General features: G+C 49.7%; 1 pseudogene; it reads left to right on the top strand.

The window, feature by feature from the left end:
* On the top strand, positions 1-1,476 carry LOC123935801 (annotated as a pseudogene).
* Positions 1,477-18,306: the final 16,830 nt, after the last annotated feature.

The following is an 18,306-nucleotide window of genomic DNA, read 5'->3' as shown; positions in this document are numbered from 1 at the left end:
ATGAAGACCCTTTACCTTTTATTTGGTGCATGAGCTGGAATTGTACTAATTCACTGCTCTTAGCCTATTAATCTGTGCTGAATTGGGCCAACCAAGTGCACTACTAGGAGATGACCAAATCTACAACGTAATTTTAACCTCCTATGCATTTGCAATAATTATATAGTATATAACTATAACTTTATAGTAATGTCAATTATGATTGGAGGTCAGAAACTGATTAGTACCCTTAACAATTGGCACGCCCAACATAGCATTTCCACAAATAAATAATATAAGCTTTTGACTTCTGCCCCCCTCCTTTCTTCTCCTTCCAGCTTCATCTATCGTAGAAGCAGGTGCAGGAACAGGATGCATTGTGTACCCTCCTCTAGCAGGAAATTTACCACATGCAGGAGCATCCATAGACGTAATAATCTTCTCCCTACATCTGGCAAGTGTCTCATCCATCCTAGGAACCATTAACTTTATTATTATCATTATCAACATAAACCTCTCTGCAATATCACAATATCAAACTCCTTTATTCTTATGATCTGTCCTGATCACAACTGTACTTCTACTCTTATGATTACCAGTTCTAGCAGCTGGTATTACCATACTACTCACTACCTTCTTTGACCCAGCTGGAGGAGGAGACCCTATTCTGTATCAACACTTATTCTGACTTTTTAGACATCCCAAGTATATATTCTAATTCTGCCAGGATTTTGAATTATCTCACATGTTGTAACCTATTACTCAGGAAAAAATGAACCATTCAGCTACATAGGAATAGCCTGAGCAATGATATCTATCAGTTTCTTAGGATTTATTGTATGAGCCCACCACAGGTTTATCATAGGAATGGAGATTGGCACACGAGCGTACTTCACCTCAGCTACTATAATCATTGCAATTCCAATGGGAGTAAAAGTATTTAGCTGACTGGTCACTCTACATGGAGGGAATATTAAATGATTGCCAGCTATAGTATGAGCACTAGGGTTTATTTTTCTATTCACCGTGGGTGGTTTAACAGGTACTGTAATATCAAACTCATCATTAGATATTGTTCTTCATGATACATACTACATGGTAGCACATTTCCATTATGTCCTTTCAATGGGGGCAGTGTTTGTAATCATAGGTGAGTTTGTCCATTGATTCACAGGTTACACACTAAATGATATTTGAGCAAAAATCCACTTTTCAATTATATTTGTAGAAGTAAATGAACCATTCTTTCCTCAACATTTCCTAGGCCTATCAGGAATACCTCGACGATACTCCGATTATCCAGATTCTTATACATGAAACATGGTGTCTTCCATGGGTTAATTTATCTCATTAACGGCAGTAATATTAATAATCTTCATAATCTGAGAAACCTTCACATCCCAACAAGAGGTGATAATAGGAGAACTTACTTCAACAAACATTGAATGATTACATAGATGCCCTCGTCCATATCACACATACGAAGAGCCAGACTAAGTATTACCAAAATAAGAAAGGAAGGAATTGAACCCAACCCCCTAGAATTGGTTTCAAGCCAATATCATAGCCACTATATCTTTCTCAATAAAGAAATATTAGTAAAAATTACACGACTTTGTCAAAGTCAAATTATATGTGGAAGTCCTTTATATCTCTATGGCGTACCCTTTCCAAATAGGTTTTCCAGATGCAACCTCCCCTATTATAGAAGAACTATTACACTTCCTTGACCATACATTAATAATCATATTCCTAATCAGCTCTCTTGCTGTCTACATCATTTCATTAATACTAATTACTAAACTAACACATACCTGCACTATAGACGCTCAAGAACATGATATGAATGATATTACCTGCTATTACTTTAATTTTAATTGCTTTATCTTCACAACAAATCCTCTATATTATAGATGAGATCAATAATCCTTCCTTGACCACAAAAACTATGGGTTACCAATGATACTGAACTTATGAGTACACAGATTATGAAGACCTAAACTTTGACTCCTATATAACCCCAACTCAAGAGCTAAGACCTGGAAAACTATGACAATTACAAGTTGACTATCAAGTAGTCCTCCCAATAGAAAGAACAATTTGCACACTAAATTTGGAGCCACAACGCAGCACTCTGCCTGCCCAGCAAAAGAAAAAACTGCCCTATGGGATTACTCAAATACCCCAAATGAGGATCAACCTGCATTGCCCTCATGACACCCCAATACCATAACCCTCCCTGTGTACTACTGCTCTGTCTGACACAGACTGAGCCAAGACCTCCCATCAGCAACCCAGAGATCTGGCCACATATCCAGCAGAATGGACTTGCCATGGCCCCTAGGCCATCATCTCTACCCAATCTTGGTTTTCAGGCAGCTGTCCATAGACCTTATCTCAGATTCCTGTGCATATGGTGGAACCTAATGCAGAAAACAGAACTCCTCCTTCCCCGTGGCAGGAAACCTTGCTGTTGGGAAGGGTGTAAAACCCTCAGAACAGAGGAAACCTGGATGACCCAGGAGGCCATGCCCACTCTTGAATGCAGCCTTGGCACAAACACACACTGTGATCCTCAGCCTGAGCCCCCATTTCAAATAAGGCCCTCAGTAGCCAGAACATGTGCCCGCATATCGGACTTGCCGTTCTCCTTGGCCCAAATGCTAACCCAAGTTGGAGATTTCCAGGCACCCATACCCAGAACCCTGTTTTGGAATCCCTCTTCTTAGGGGATCACTGAGACAGAAAAAAGTGAGACTAACATCCCCCAGAATGACACCAATCTATTGGGAGCTGGACGGTGTCTAGCCCCAGAGCCAGGAGATCCAACCTGTCAAGTTCCTAGGCGCCAGTGGAAGTTCGAGGTGGGGTTTCCAGGCATCCAAAAATAGAGTTCTGCTCTCAAATCATTCCATAAGGGGACACTTGAGCCATCAAACAGGACTCCACCTGTTCTGCAGGAGGAAACCTTGCTGTTTGCAGCAACAAACAACCCCCAGATTGAGAAAACCTGCATGGCCTCATGAGGCCACTGATCCATTCAGCGGCCATTCATGGACACAAACTCCAGCCTGAGCAAAGTCCAGCTCTCGCCCTTACTTCAGATGCTGGAGATCTTGCCTCAGCCTCTGCAGATTGGGACTGCTGAGCCATCTACCCTAAAAGTAACCTTAGTTTGTGTTTTCAGACTTCGGTCCTCACACTCCTGGCCCACAAGCCATCCAGATTGGGAATTCGGGAGCCACAATGCAGCACTCTGCTTGCCCACCAGAAGGGAAAAGTGCCCTATGGGGTTCCACAAAAAACCCACATGATGATAGGCCACCCTGTGCACTAGTGTTCTGACTGTCATAGCCTGAGTAACAACCTCCTCTCAGCCACCCAGGTAGCTGGCCACCTACCCCCAAGAACGGACCTGCCATGACCCTAGGCTTTCATGACCTTAGGCCCAAATCCTAGCCCAATTGTGGGTTTCCAGACACTCATACACAGAGCCCAGCTCTCAAATCCCTCCTTATGGGGACCGCTGAAACAGATATCAGGATTCCTTCTTTCCCTCACAATTACTCCATGCAATTTGGAGTTGTGCAAAACCCCAAAGGAGGGAGGATCTTCCATGGCCCCATGAAGCCACCCCTACATTCCACAGCCTTCCCAGACACCAAAGCAAGAGGCAAAAGTCTGAGCTTCCACTTCACACTCACCCTAATGTAACATCCATAGGAGCTCGCCGCAGGCCCAGCAGATCAGGTCTGCCATACCATTGGCAATAATCCTAACCTCAGCAGGTGCTTTCATACTTCTGCCCCCAGATTCCTGCCCCATAAACCCTCCAGGCTAGGTATGCCATAGCCATACCACAGAACTGTGCCTGGACTCCCCAGGGAAGCTGGGCCTTATAGAACTTCAAGAAACCTCAAGTTTAGGAGAAACCTGCAAGCCCCTAACGCCATCTCAATTTTGTAGGACGCCATGGACAAAAATGCCCAGTCTGACACAGCCAGAGCAATAACCTCCTGTCAGACACCCACGCAGATGGCCCCAGAGACAGAACATTGAAGCTAATATGCCCCCAAGCTCTAATCTGAGCCCTTGCTTAGGTTTTCTGACATCTGTCCCCAGAGGCCTGGTCTCGAATACCAACATTTGGGGGTTCCCTGAGCCACAGAACACAATACCTCTAATTCCCAGAAGGAAACATTGCTATTTGGAGCTCTATCAAGACCTCAAGGTAGTAGAATCCTGCATTGTCCCTGAGACCACAGCCACATTCGAAGGTTGCCCTGGATACAAACCCGCATTGTGACCCTCAACATCAGACTCCTTTTCAACTCAGTCCCCTGGGGAGCTCACCCCAGAGCCAGCAGATAGGACCTTCCATGTCCTTCGGCACCAATGGGCCCTAGATGGGATTTTCAGGCATCCATACATAGACTCTGTTCTCGAATCTTTCCACACGGGGGAAGCCTGAGCCATCAAACAGTATTCCCCTGTCCTGAAGAAGGCAACCTTGCTATTTGGAGCTGTGCCCAAACCCCAGATTGGGAAAATCTCCATGTCTTCATGAGGCCACTCTTACATCAGGTGGCCTTCATGGACACAAACTCCAGCCTGAGCAGCCGTCTGACACTCACCCTTATTTCAAATGCCTGTGATCTCACCTCAGCCTCTGCAGATCGATACTGCTGTGCCCTAGTCCCCAACCCTAACCCTAGCTTGTGTTTTCAGTCTTCCGTCTCCAGAGGCCTGGTACACAAACCCTCCACACTGGGAATTCTGGAGCCCCAACACAGCATGCTGCCTGCTTTCAGAAGGCAAAAAGTGACCTATGGAATGGCACAGAAAACCCAAATTAGGATCAACCTGCACGGCCCTCAATGGCACTGCAATTTCATAGGCCGCCCTGTGCACTAATGTTCTGTCTGCCACAGCCTGAGCCCCGACCTCCTGTCAGCCACCCAGGTAGCTGGCTATCTATCCACCATATCAGACCTTCCATGCCCCTAGGCCATCATCTCTACCGAACCTGGGTTCATAGGCATGTCCACAGAGGCCAGTCTAAAATCACTCCATAGGGAGGAACATGATCCAGGAAATGAAGTTGTCCTGCCCCCAGCAGGAAACCTTACTATTGGGATGTGTGTAAAACCTTCAGAGTATGAGAAACCTTCATGGCCCATCAGGGCCCACCCATGGTTGAGGGCCACCCTGGGCACAAACTTGCATTGTGACCTTCAGCCTGAGCCACATTTTCAACTAAGCCCCCTTGGTAGCTCGAACTAGAGCCAGCCTCTGAGGCCTTCATGATCCTAGGCCCAAGTCCTAACCCAAGTTTGGATTTCCAGATAATCACACACAGAGCCCTGCTCTTGATGACCTCCTAATGTGGACGCCTGAATCAGAAAACAAGATTCTGCCTTTTTTCCACAATTACAATGCTATTTGGAGCTGTGCAAAACCCTCAAAGAAGGAGAATCTCCATGGCTCCATGAGGGCACCCCTACATTACTCAGCCATGCTAGACACAAAAACCAGAGGCAAAAGCCCAAGTTTCCATCTCACACTCGTCCTAATTTCAGATCCCAAGGGGCTTACCTCAGGGTCTGCAGATCCAGTCTGCCATACCCTCAGCCCTAATCCTAACTAGAGTTTGTGTTTTCAGACTTCTGTCCCCAGAGTCCTGCCCCACAAACCCTCTAGCCTTGATATTCCAGAGCCAAATCACAGGACTCTGCCGACCCTCCATAAGGAAGCTGGGCCATTTAGAGCTTCAAGAAACCTCAAAAATACGAGAAACCTGCAAGGCCCCTGAGGCCACCCCAATTTCATAGGACGCTCTGCACAAAAATGCATATCTGACACATCCTGAGCAACTATCTCCCATCAGACACCCAGATAGATGGCCCCAGAGAGAGAAGATTGAATCTGACAGACCCTAGGCTCTAATCTTTACCCACTCTTAGGTTGTCTGGCATGTGTCCCCAGAGGCCTTCTCTCGAATACCAACAGTTGAGGCATCTCAAGACACAGAACACAACACCTCCTGTCTCCAGAAGGAAAACTTGTTATTTGGAGCTGTGTCAAAACCCCAGGGTAGTAGAATCCTGAATGGCCCCTGAGGCCAATGCCACATTCGAAGGTCGTCCTGGACACAAGCCACAATGTTACCCTCAAGAGGAGACACCTTTTCAACAGAGCCCCCTGGGTAGCACGCCCCAGAGCCAGCAGATAGGACCTGCCATATCTCTCATCTCCAATGGGAACCCTAGGTGGGTTTTTCAGGCATCCATATCTAGAATCTGCTCTTGAATCTTTCCATATGGGGGAGCGTTGAGCCATCAAACAGCAGTCCCCTGTGAGGAAGGAAACCTTGCTGTTTGGAGCTGTCCAACCCCAAGACTGGGAAAATTCCATGGCCTCATGAGGCCACCAGTACATTAGGCAGCCCACATAGAAAAAAAAACCCAGCCTGAGCAGACATCTGACACTAAGCCTTATATTAGATGCCAGTAATTTCACCTCAGCCTCCCCAGGATGGGCCTGCCATACTGTAGAGTCCTGCTGCACATGCCCTCCAGATTGGGAATTCTGGAGCCCCAACACAGCACTCTGCCTGCCTTTCAGAAGGCAGAAGTGGCCTATTGGACTGCACAAAATCCCCAAATGAGGATCAACCTGCACGGCCCTCGAGGGCTCCTCAAATTCATAGGCCGCCCTGTGCACTTATGTGCTGTCTGCCACAGCCTGAGCCCAGACCTCCCATCAGACACCCAGAAAGCTGGCCGCATATCCAGCAGGTAGGGCCTGCCATGGCCCTAGGCCATCATCTCTACCCAATATGGGTTTATAGGCATCTATCCCCAGAGGCCTGGTATCAAATACCTACATTTAGGAAACCTGATCCACAATCAGAAGTCCTGCTGCCCCGCAGCAAGAAACTCTGCTATTGGCATGGGTTAAAACCTTCAGAGTATGGGAAACCTTCATGGCTCCTGAGGCCCCACCCACAGTTGAGAGTTGCTCTGGGCACAAACCAGCATTGTGATCCCCAGCTTGAGCCACGTTTTCAACTAAACCCCTTCTGTTAGTTGACTTAGAGCCAACATATGAGGTCTGCCATGACCCTAGGCCCAAAGACTAATCCAAGTTTGGGTTTCCAGGCACCCACACACAGAGTCCTGCTTTTGAATCCCTCCTTAGAGGCACCCTGAATCAGAAAACAGGATTCCTCCTTTCCCCCACAATGACACCGTGCTATTTTGAGTTAAGCAAAACCCCAAAGAGGTAGAATCTTCCATGGACCCATGAGGCCACTCCTACATTCCGTGGCCATCCTAGGCACAAAAACCAGAGGCAAAAGCCTAAGCTTACACTTCACACTCACCCTAATTTCAGATTCTGTGGGGCTCTCCTCAGTGTCTGCAGATCGGGCCTGCCATATCCTCGGCCCTAATCCTAACCCTACTTATCATTTTCAGACTTCTGTCACCAGAATCCTGCCCCACAAACCCTCCAGCCTGGGTGTTTCATAGTCACACCACAGGACTGTGCCTGCACTCCAGAAGGAATCTGGGCATTTTAGAGCTTCATGAAACCTCAAGAATAGGGGAAACATGCAAGGCAGCTGAGGCCAACCTAAATTTGAAGAACACGCTGGACAAAAATGCGCAGTCTGAAACACCATGAGTAATAACCTCCCATCAGACACTGAGGTAGATGGCCCCAGAGAGAGAAGATTTAACCTGACATGCTCCTAGGTTCTCATCTGTATCCTAGTTTATGTTTTCAGTTATCTGTCCCCAGAGGTCTGGACACAAATACCAACATTTGGGGGATCCCTGAGCCACAGAACCCAACAACTCCTGGCCCCATCAGAAACCTTGCTATTTGATGCTAGGTCAAATCCTCAGGGTAGTAGAATCCTGCATGGGCCCTGAGGCCTCCTCCACATTCGAAGGTCACCCTGGACACAAACCCGCATTGTGACCCTCAGCATGAGACTCTTTTCCAACACAGCCCCCTGGGTCACTCGTCCCAGAGCCAGCAGGTAGGACCTGCCATATCCTTTGACTGCAATGGGAACCATAGGTGGGGTTTTCAGACATCTGTACATAGACTCTGCTCATGAATATTTCCATACGGTGGCCCTGAGCCATCAAACAGCACTCCCACTGTCCTGCAGAAGGAAACATGCTGTTTAGAACTGTCTAACCTCCCAGACTGGGAAAAATTCCATGTCCTAATGAAGCCACCCCTACCTCATGCAGCCCTCAGGGAAACAAACTCCAACCTGAGGAGATGTCTGACACTCCCCCTTATTTCAGATGCCTGTGATCTCGCCTCAGCTTCTACAGATCGGGACTGCTGTGCCCTAGGCCCTAACCTAACCCTAGCTTGTGTTTCCAGTATTCAGTCCCCAGAGTCCAGGGGCACAAGTCCTCCACGATGGGAATTCTGGAGCCCCAACAGAGCACTCTGCCTGCCTTTCAGAAGGCAAAAGTGGCATATGGGAATGCACAGAAAACTCAAATGAGGATCAACCTGCACTGCCCTCAAGGGCACCGAAATTACATAGGCTACCCTGTGTACTAATGTTCTGTCTGCCACAGCCTGAGCCCCGATGTCCTGTCAGCCACCCAGATAGCTGGCCACATATTCAGAAGATGGGACTTGCCATGGCCCAAGGCCATCATTTCTACCCAACCTGGGTTTTCAGACATCTGTCCCCAGAACTTAGCTCAAATCCCTGCCTATGGGGGAATCTGATGCACAAAAGAGTACTACTCCTCCTTCCCAATGGCAGAAAACCTTTCTGTTGGAATGCGTGACCAACCCTCTGTGTGGGAGCCCCCTGCATGGCCCATGAGACCACGCTCCCTCATGAGGGCCACGCTGGGCACAAACACACATTGTAAACCTCAGCCTGAGCCCATTTTCAAACAAGCCAACTCAGTCGCTGGACCAGGAGCCCAAATACTAGGCCATGGTGCCAAACCCCAAGGACCATTTCCTAACCCTCAGTGGGGTTTTCCTGGCACGTGGACCCAGAGGCTGTCTCTGGAATCCCTGTTTTGGGGGGAAACCTGAGATGGAAAACAGGACTCTTAACTTCTCCCAGAACGACATCAAACTGTTGGGAGCTGAGCATAATACCCAGATAGGGAGAATCTTCAGTAGCCCCATGAGGCAACCCCAACATTCCGCAGCCATACTAGACACACAGTCCACAGACAAAAGCCTGAGCTACCGCCTCTCACTGTGCCCAATTTCCGATCCCATGGAGCTCACATCAGGGGCTACAGATTGGGCCTGTCATCACCTCAGCCCTAACCCTAAACCAACTTTGTGTTTGCAGACTTCTGTCCCCAAAGCCCAGTCCCACATGTCCTCCATGATGGGGCCTCCAGAGCCACACTGCAGGACTGTGCCTGTCCTCCCAAAGGAAACTCTGCCCATCCCCATTGTCCAAAGCCTACCAATTAGGAGAAACCTGCAAGACCTCTGAGCCGACCCCAATTTCATAGGCCACTCTGGACAAAAATGCACACTCTGACACAACCTGAGCACCTACCTCCAGGCAGACACCCAGGTAAAAGGTCCCAGAGAAGAAGATCAAACCTGACATACCCCTAGGATCTATCGGAAAACTAGCTTAGGTTTGCAGGCATCTGTCCCCAAGGCCTGTTATCAAATACCAACATACAGTCTAACATGTGATCCCTGAAACACAACACATCACAACTCTTATCCCCAGAAGGAAACCTTCCTCTTAGGAGCTGTGTCAAACCTTCGGGGTAGGAGAATCCTGCATGGCCCCTGAGCTACTGCCATATTCTAATATATCTCAGGACACAAACCAGCATTGTGACCCATCAGCATGAGATTTCATGTGAACTCAGTCCCCTTGGTACTTAGCCCCAGAGCAACCAGATCGAACCTGCCATGTTCCTTTGTTGCAGTGGTAACACGAGGACGGCTTTGCAGTCATCCATGCAGAGAACTCTGCTATCAAAACTTCCCACATGGGGACACTGGAGCCATAAAAAACAACTCCCCCTGCCCCGCAGAAGGAAACCTTGCTGTTTGGAGCAGCTCACAAGGCCCAGCGCGGGAAAACCTCCATGGCCTCTTGAGGCCAACCCTCCATAAGTTGGCCATCATGGACACAAACTCCAGCGTGAGTGAACAGCTGGCACTCGCCCTTACTCAGGTGCTGGAGGTCTCGAATTGGCCATTGCATGTTAGGGCCGATTTAATGTTATAACCTGTTTAACTATTAGGGCTCTCTTAGCCAGAGAGACTCAATGCTTGGCACAGAATAAGGCTTTGCAAAACATTAACTTCATCTCAGTCTTCTTCCATTGATAACGGACCCCATCACTGCACATTGGTAATGTCGTGACCTCTGCCCTGAACCTAACCCTAGCTTCTGTTTCAGACTTCTGTCCTCACACTCCTGGCCCGCAAGCCCTCCAGACTGGGAATTCTAGGACCACAACGCAGACTTTTGCCTGCCCACCAGAAAGAAGTAATATCCTATGGTTCTGCCCAGAAACCCCACATGAGGATCCACCAACATGGCACTCGACGGCCCCCCCATATCATATGCTGCCCTGTGCACTAATGCTCTGTCTGAAAGAGCCTGAGCCCAGAGTTCCTGTCAGCCACCCAGATAGCGAGCCCCATATCCCGCAAGTGGGACCTGCCATGGTCCGTGGCCATCATCTCTACCCAACCTGCGTATTCAGGCATCTGTCCACAGACCTTAGCTCAAATCCCTGCTATGAGGGAACCTGAAACATAAAAGAGTACTCCTCCTTCCCCATGGCAGGAAACCTTGAAGTTGGTATGAGTGTCCAACCCTCAGAGTGGGAACCAGCGGCATGGCCCCTGAGACTACGCCCACTCATGAGGGCCACCCAGGGCACAAACAGGCATTGTGACCCTTAGCCTGAGGACGTTTGCAAACAAGCTCCCTCGGGAGCTGGACCAGGAACCCTATACTGGGCCTGCCATGCACCTAGGCCTAAATCCTATCCTTCGGGGGGTTTTCCAAGCATCCGGACCCAGAGCCTGGCTCTGGAATCACTGTTTTGGGGGGAACCCTGAGGTGGAAAACAGGACTCTTCCCTTACCACAGAATGACACCAAACTATTGGGAGCTGGACAAATCCCCATAGAGGGAGAATCTTCCATGGCCCGATGAGGGGCCTACATTCCCCAGCCATCCTAGACTAAACAATCCAGAGACAAAAGCCTGAGCAACCACCTCCCACTAGCCCTTATTTCAGATCCCGAGGAGCTTCCCTCAGAGTCTCCAGATCGGGCCTGCCATCACCTCGTTGCTAATCCTAACCTGAGTTTGTGTTTGTAGACTTCTGTCCCCAAAGCCCTGGCCCACATGACTTCCACCAAGGGCCTGTGCAACCACACTGCACGACTGTGCCTGCCCTCCTGAAGGAAACTCTGCCTGTCACAGTTGTTCAAACCCTCTAGATTAGGAGAAACCTGCAAGGCCCCTGAGTCCACCCCAATTTCCTAGGCCCTCTGGACAAAAATGCGCACTGTGACATAACCTGAGTACCCATCTCCAGGCAGACATCTGGGTAATTGGGCCTAGAGTCAGAAGATTTACACTGACATGCCCCTAGAACCTCATTGGAATCATAGCTTAAGTTTTCAGACATCTTTCTCCAGAGGCCTGTTCTCAAATACCAACATATGCTCCAACATGTGGTCCCTGACCCACACAAAAGAACCCCTCCTGTCCCCAGAAGGAAACCTTGCTCTTGGGAGCTGTGTCAAACCCTCAGTGTAGGAGAATCCTACATGGCTGGTGAGCCACCATCCACATACCATGGTCTCCCTGGACACAAACCAGCATTGTGACCCATCAGCATGAGACTCCATGTCAACTCAGCCCCCTTGGTACTTAGCCCCAGAGCCACCAGATTGAACCTGTAATGTTCTTAGGCTGCAATCCTAATGTGAGGTGGGCTTTCCAGGATCCATGCCTAGAGCTCTGCTCTCCAATCTTTCCATATGGGGGACCCTGGAGAAATCAAACAGGACTCAGCCTGTCCCATAGAAGGAAACCTTGCTGTTTGGAGCAGCTCAAAAGCCCTAGTATGGGAAAACCTACATGGCCTCATGAGGACACCCCTCCATTATTTGGCCATCATGGACACAAACCCCAGCATGAACGAACCTCTGCAACTTGCAATTACTCATGTGCTGGATTTCTCGAATCAGCCCTTTACACATTGGAACTGCCATGCCTTCGGCCCTGAACCTAACCCTAGCTTGTGTTTTCAGACTTCCATCCTCACACTTCTGGCCCAGAAGACCTCCAGTTTGGGAATTCGAGAGCCACAAGACAGGTTTCCACATGCCCATCAGAAAGAAGTGTCTTATGGGGCTGCCCAGATACCACACAGGAGGATGAATCAGCATGGCCCTCAACCGCACGCCAACTTCATAGGCTGCCCTATGCACTAATCCTCAGTCTGACAAAGCCTGAGCCCCGACTTCTGTCACCCACCCACATAGCTGGCCGCATATCCAGTAGATGGGATGTGCCATGACCAGAGGACGTCACCCCTACCCAACCTGGGTATTTAGGAATCTGTCCCCAGGACTTATCTCAAAACCTGCCTATGGGGGAACATGATGCACAAAACAGTACTCGTCCTTCACCATGGCAGGAAAACGTGCTGTTGGGATGGATGTCAAACTTGCAGAGTAGGAGAATCCTGAATGGCCCCTAAGTCACGGCCACATTCCAGGGTCTCCATGGACACAAACCTGCATTATGACCCATCAGCATGAGAGTCCATTTCAACTCAGTCCCCTGGGGACCTCGCCCCAGAGCTAGCTGCTTGAATATGCCTTGTCCCTAGGAGCCAATGAGAATGTGAAGTGGGGTTTCCAGGCAACAATCCTTAGAGCCATGCTCTGGAATTTTTCCATATGAGGCAGCCTTGAGCCATCCAACAGGACTCCCTGTCCTGAAGAAGTAAACCTTGCTGTTTGGAGCAGCTCACAACCCCCAGAGTGGGAAAAACTTCATGGCCTCATGAGGCCACCCCTCCATTCAGGGGCCGTCATGGTTGCAAACTCCAGACTGATCCAACGTCTGATACTCTCCCTTACTTCAGATCCTGGATATCTTGATTCAGCCTCTGCAGAGTCGGCCTGCCAAACCCTCAACCCAAAATGTAACCCTAGCTTGAGTTTTCCGTCTTCAGTCCTCACACTCGTGGCCCACACGCCCTCCAGATTGGGAATTCTCGATCCACAACGCAGAACTCTGCCTGTACACAAGAAGAAAAAAGTGCCCTATAGGGCTGCCAAGAAACCACAAATGGGGATCAACCTGCATGGCCCTCAACCGCACCCCAAATTCCTAGGCTTCCCTGTGCACTTTTCTCTCTGACACAGCCTGAGCCCAGACCTCCAGTCAGACACCCAGACAGCCTGCCACATATGAAGGAGTCGGTTCCGCCATGGCCAATGGCCATCATATCTTCCCAACCTGAGTTTTCATGCATCTGTCCCTAGACCTTATTCAAATCCCTGTACGTGGGGAAACCTGATGCACAAATCAGAATTCCTCCACCCCATGGAAAGAACCCTTGCTGTAGGGATGGGCGTCAAAGTCAACCACTCAAAGTAGGAGAAACCTGCAATGGCCCATGAGGCCACACCCATGCCTGAGGGCCAGTTTGGGCACAAACACGTATTGTGACCCTCAGCCTGAGCCCTGTTTTCAAATGAGGTCTCTTGGTAGTGGAACAACAGCCTGTATATCGGGCTTGCCATGCCCCGAGGCCCCAATCCTATCCAAAGGTGAGGTTTACCAAGTCATCTGTAACTGGGGATCTGCTCTGGAATCCTTCACTTGGAGGGACCACTGAGACAGAAAACAGGACCCCGCCATTCCCACAGAATGACCCCAAACTCTTGGGAGCCAGGCCAAATCCCCAGAAAGGGAGAATCATCCAAGGCCCATGAGGCCACACCTCAATTCCATGGCCATCCTTAACACAAAATCCAGAGACAAAAGCCTGAGCTACTGCTTGTCCCTATATCTTCTCCTGAGGCACTTCCCTCACGGTCGGTAGATTGGGCTTGCCATACCCTCAAACTGAAACCTACCCAGAGTTTGTGTTTTCAGAATTCTATCCCCACAGCCCTGACCCACACACCCTCCAGGTTGGGGCCTCTGGAGGCACACCGAAGGACTATGCCGGCCCTCTCGAGGAAACTGTGCCCATTCCATTTGACACAACTCTACAGATTGGAGAATGATACAAGGTCCCCGAGGTCATCCCAATTGTGTAGTCATCCCTGGACCAATAGGTGCTTTCTGACAAAGCCTGAGCCACTCCCTCTACTCAGACTCCCAGACAGATGTCCCCAGAGACAGAGGATTGAACCAGACAGGGGCCTAGGCCCTAATCTGAACGCTAGCTTAGGTTTGCAGGCATCTCTCTTCAGAGGACTGTTCTCGAATACCAGCATATTGGTGTTTCCTGAGGAACAAAATACAACACCTCTCTTTTCCAGAGGGGAACCTTGCTATTTGGAACTGTGTCAAACCCTCTGGGTAGGAGAAACCTTCAGGGACCCTGAGCCACCACCACATTCCAGGGTCTCCATGGAAACAAACCCGCATTATGACCCATCCTCAGAGAGTCCATTTGAACTCAGCCCCCTGGGGAGCTCGGTCACAGCCAGCAGATCAAATCTGCTTTGTCTCTAGGAGCCAATGGGAATGCGAGGTGCGGTTTCCAAGCATCTATCCTTAGAACCGTACTCGCAAATCTTTCCATATGGGGCATCCTTGAGCCATCCAACAGGACTCGCCTGTCTGGCAGATGGAAACCTTGCTGTTTAGAGCAGCTCACAACCCCCAGAGTGGGAAATCGTCCATGGCCTCATGAGGCCACCCCATCATTCAAGACCCATTATAGTTGCAAACCCCAGCCTGAGCGAATGTATGATACTGTCCCCAGAGACAGATGATTGAACCAGACTTACCCCGAGGTGCTAATCTGAACCCTAGCTTTTGTTTCCAGGTAATACTTGTCATAGGCCTATTTTCGAATACAAGCATATGGGTGTTCCTGAGGCAAAAAACAGAACACCTCTCACCTCAACATGGGAAGCTTGCTATTTGGAGCTGTGTAAAACTTTCCGGGTAGGAGAATCCTGCAGGCTCCCTGAGCCACCGCCACATTTTAAGGTCTCCCTGGACACAAACCAGCATTGTGAACCATCAGCATGAGAATCCCTGTAAACTCACCCCCTTGGCACTTCGCCCCAGAGCCAGGAGATCGAAACCGTCATGTTCCTCGGCTGCAACGGTAATGAAAGGTGGGCTTTCCAAGAATCCATGCTGAAGTTCTGCTATCCAATATTTCCATATGGGGGACCCTGGGCCATCTAACTGGATGCCCCCTTTAGTGCAGAAGGACACCTTGCTGTTTGGAGCAGATCACAAGCCCCAGCGTGGGAAAACAACCATGGCCTCATGAGGCCACCCTTCCATTCGTCGGTCATCATAGACAAACTCCAGTGTGAGTGGACATCTGACACTTGCACTTACTCAGGTGCTGGAGATCTCGAATCAGCTGCTGCACATTGGAACTGCCACACGTTTGGTACTGAACTGAACCATAGTTTGTGTTGTCAGACTTCCGTCCTCACACTCCTGGTCCACAAGCCCTCCTGACTGTTCATTCTGGAGACATGACACAGCCTTCTGCCTGCCCACCAGAAAAAAGTTCCCTATGGATCTGCCCAGATATCCCACATGAGAATCCACCTGCACGGTCCTCGAAGGCATCCCAATATCATGGGCCACACTGTGCACTAATGCTCTGTCTGACACAGCCTGAGCCCCGACCTTCAGTCAGCCATCCAGATAGCAGGCCCCATATCCTGCAGGTGGGACCTGCCATGATCCGAGACCATCATCTCTACCCAACCTGGGTATTCAGGCATCTGTCACCAGACCTTAGGTCAAATCCCTGCCTATGGGAGTAACTGAAGCACAAAAGTGTACTCCTCCTTCCCCATGGCAGGAAACCTGGCTGTTGGAATGGGTGTCAAAACCTTAGAGTGGAGCCAGCTGCATGGCCCATGAGACCATGCCCACTCAGAAGGGTTGCCCTGAGCACAAACAGGCACTGTCACCCTCAGCCTCAGCTCGCTTTCAAACAAGCCCCCTCGGGAGCTGGACCAGTAGCCCCCATATAGGACCTGCCATGCCCCTAGGCTGAAATCCTAAGCCTCGGTGGGATTATCCAGGCACCGGGACCCAGAACCCATCTCTGGAATCCCTGTTTGGGCGGGACCCTTGAGAAAGAAAACAGCACTCGTCCCTTCCCACAGAAAGACACCTAACTCTAGGGAGCTGGACAGTATCCCCAGAGAGGAAGACTCTCCCATGGCCCCATGAGGCCACCCCTACATTCCATTGCCCTCCTAGACACACCACTGAGTCAGAAAATCCTGCACTACTACCTCCCAGCCACCTGAATTTCAAATCACTGGGAGCTGTCCTCAGGGTCTGCAGATTGGGCTTGCCATCACCTCACCCCTTACCCTAACTAAAAGGGCCTACTTAATCAGAGGGAGCCATTTTGTTGTTTATGCAGTAACTTAGATTGACCTTATGCAGTAAGTTTAGATTGATCTTATGCAGTAAACTTAGACTGTCCCTCCCTCTCCCAGAGGAACTTACTTACAACGCCCAGATACAAGGGTGGATCAGGCCAGGTAGAGAGAGCCAATCATTGGGGCGTGCATACTGTCTCCCTAGCTACCATTCCCAGGTAACAAAGCCCAGGTACAAGGGTGGGTCAGGCCATTAGAGACATCTAATCAGTGGGGCACGCATATATCTACTAGGGTGAATTGTAATTCAGTTGACCACCCGTGTGTGACCTAACAAGACTTTGCAGTTTTCTCTGTGGATTGTAATCTCATTGGCCACCTGTGTGTAGCCAGGCTCAACCACATGGCCTTTACCCTATAAAAGTTAGTCTGTGAGGTAGGGAGGAGTCGCATCTTTGCAAGAGATGGCCCTGACCGGTCAGTTTGATTCTCTATGCTTGGCACAAAAGAAAGCTTTGCTTGACCTTCACTTTGTATCAGACTCGTTCCTTTGATTACAGACCCTAACACTGGGGGCTCATTCAGGATTAAACGACAAGAACTGAGCCTGGATCAGAATTTCTGGGAAAAGCCTCCAGAGGTATGAACATGGGATCCTGTCTGGTTGTGGAGCTCCAGTGTATGGCCCACCGGGGAGAAGCTGGAAGCCACCAAGCTCCGCAGGGCTGGAGTGGGTGTGGGGACGCCTCTTCTCTCCACTGGGGCATCGCCAGGGAGTTCAAGTGCCCCTGGGAAGTCAGGGGATCATCAGGCAGTTTGTGTCCCCCTCGGTGTTCAGGGGATTGCCTGGGGGTTGAGTCACCCTGGGCGGTCTGGGGCTTGCCAGTAGGTTTGAGTCCCCCTAGGCAGACTCTGGTGGTTCCAGTCACCCTAGGTGGTCTCTGGGGGTTTGAGTCCCCTTAAGCGGTCACCGGGGGATCGAGTCCCCCACTGTTTCAGGGCTTTAGAGTCCCCCTAAGCTGTCACCAGGGCATTCGTGGTACCCTAAGGCAGCCAGTGGGTTCAAGCCACCATAGGCAGTCAGTTGGTTTGAGTCCCCCTAGAAAATCCCCACCAGAGGCAGGACTGCTGGGCCTGCAGTTGTCTTTGTCTTGTGTGTGTGTGTGTGTGTGTGTGTGTGTGTGTGTGTGTGTGTGTGTGTGTGTGTGTGTGTGTGTTGTTTAGTGTGATTGAAGGAATGGGGCAAGCAGAGAGTAAGGGGACTCTGACTTTCGTCTCTCTGTTCCTTATAATAGATGGGGGGCTTCTCCCTCACTCACTTCGTGTGTTAAGGGCTATGACTGGAGCCAACTGAGATTAGTCTAACTAGAGACAGAGACTTTAAAGAATATTCCCAAGCAGCTGCCTAAACTCCCTTTGTTTCAGGGACTTCCTGTCTTCTGTGTCCTGATGTGGACTGCCTAGCCCCTCCCTCTTTCTGGCTGGAAAGCATGGTGTAGTAGGCCCAGGTGGAATGTGAAATCTGTTAACAAAGAGATGACTAAACTGATGATTAATTGTCTGTCTCAGTGTTTTAATGCATAATTGTTAAAGTAGCTCTCAAACTCTTTGGTAACCTGAAACTGTGAAGGGTTGCTTGGATGACAAATTGAATTAAATTTTTGGACTTCTACGTCTTAGCCAAATGGGATAAAATGCTAGAGT

The sequence above is a fragment of the Meles meles genome, chromosome Y (assembly GCF_922984935.1).
Source record: "Meles meles chromosome Y, mMelMel3.1 paternal haplotype, whole genome shotgun sequence".
Classification (NCBI taxonomy): domain Eukaryota; kingdom Metazoa; phylum Chordata; class Mammalia; order Carnivora; family Mustelidae; genus Meles; species Meles meles.
The sequence above is the reverse complement of the archived record's forward strand: the minus strand, read 5'-3'. Positions and strand labels throughout refer to the sequence as shown.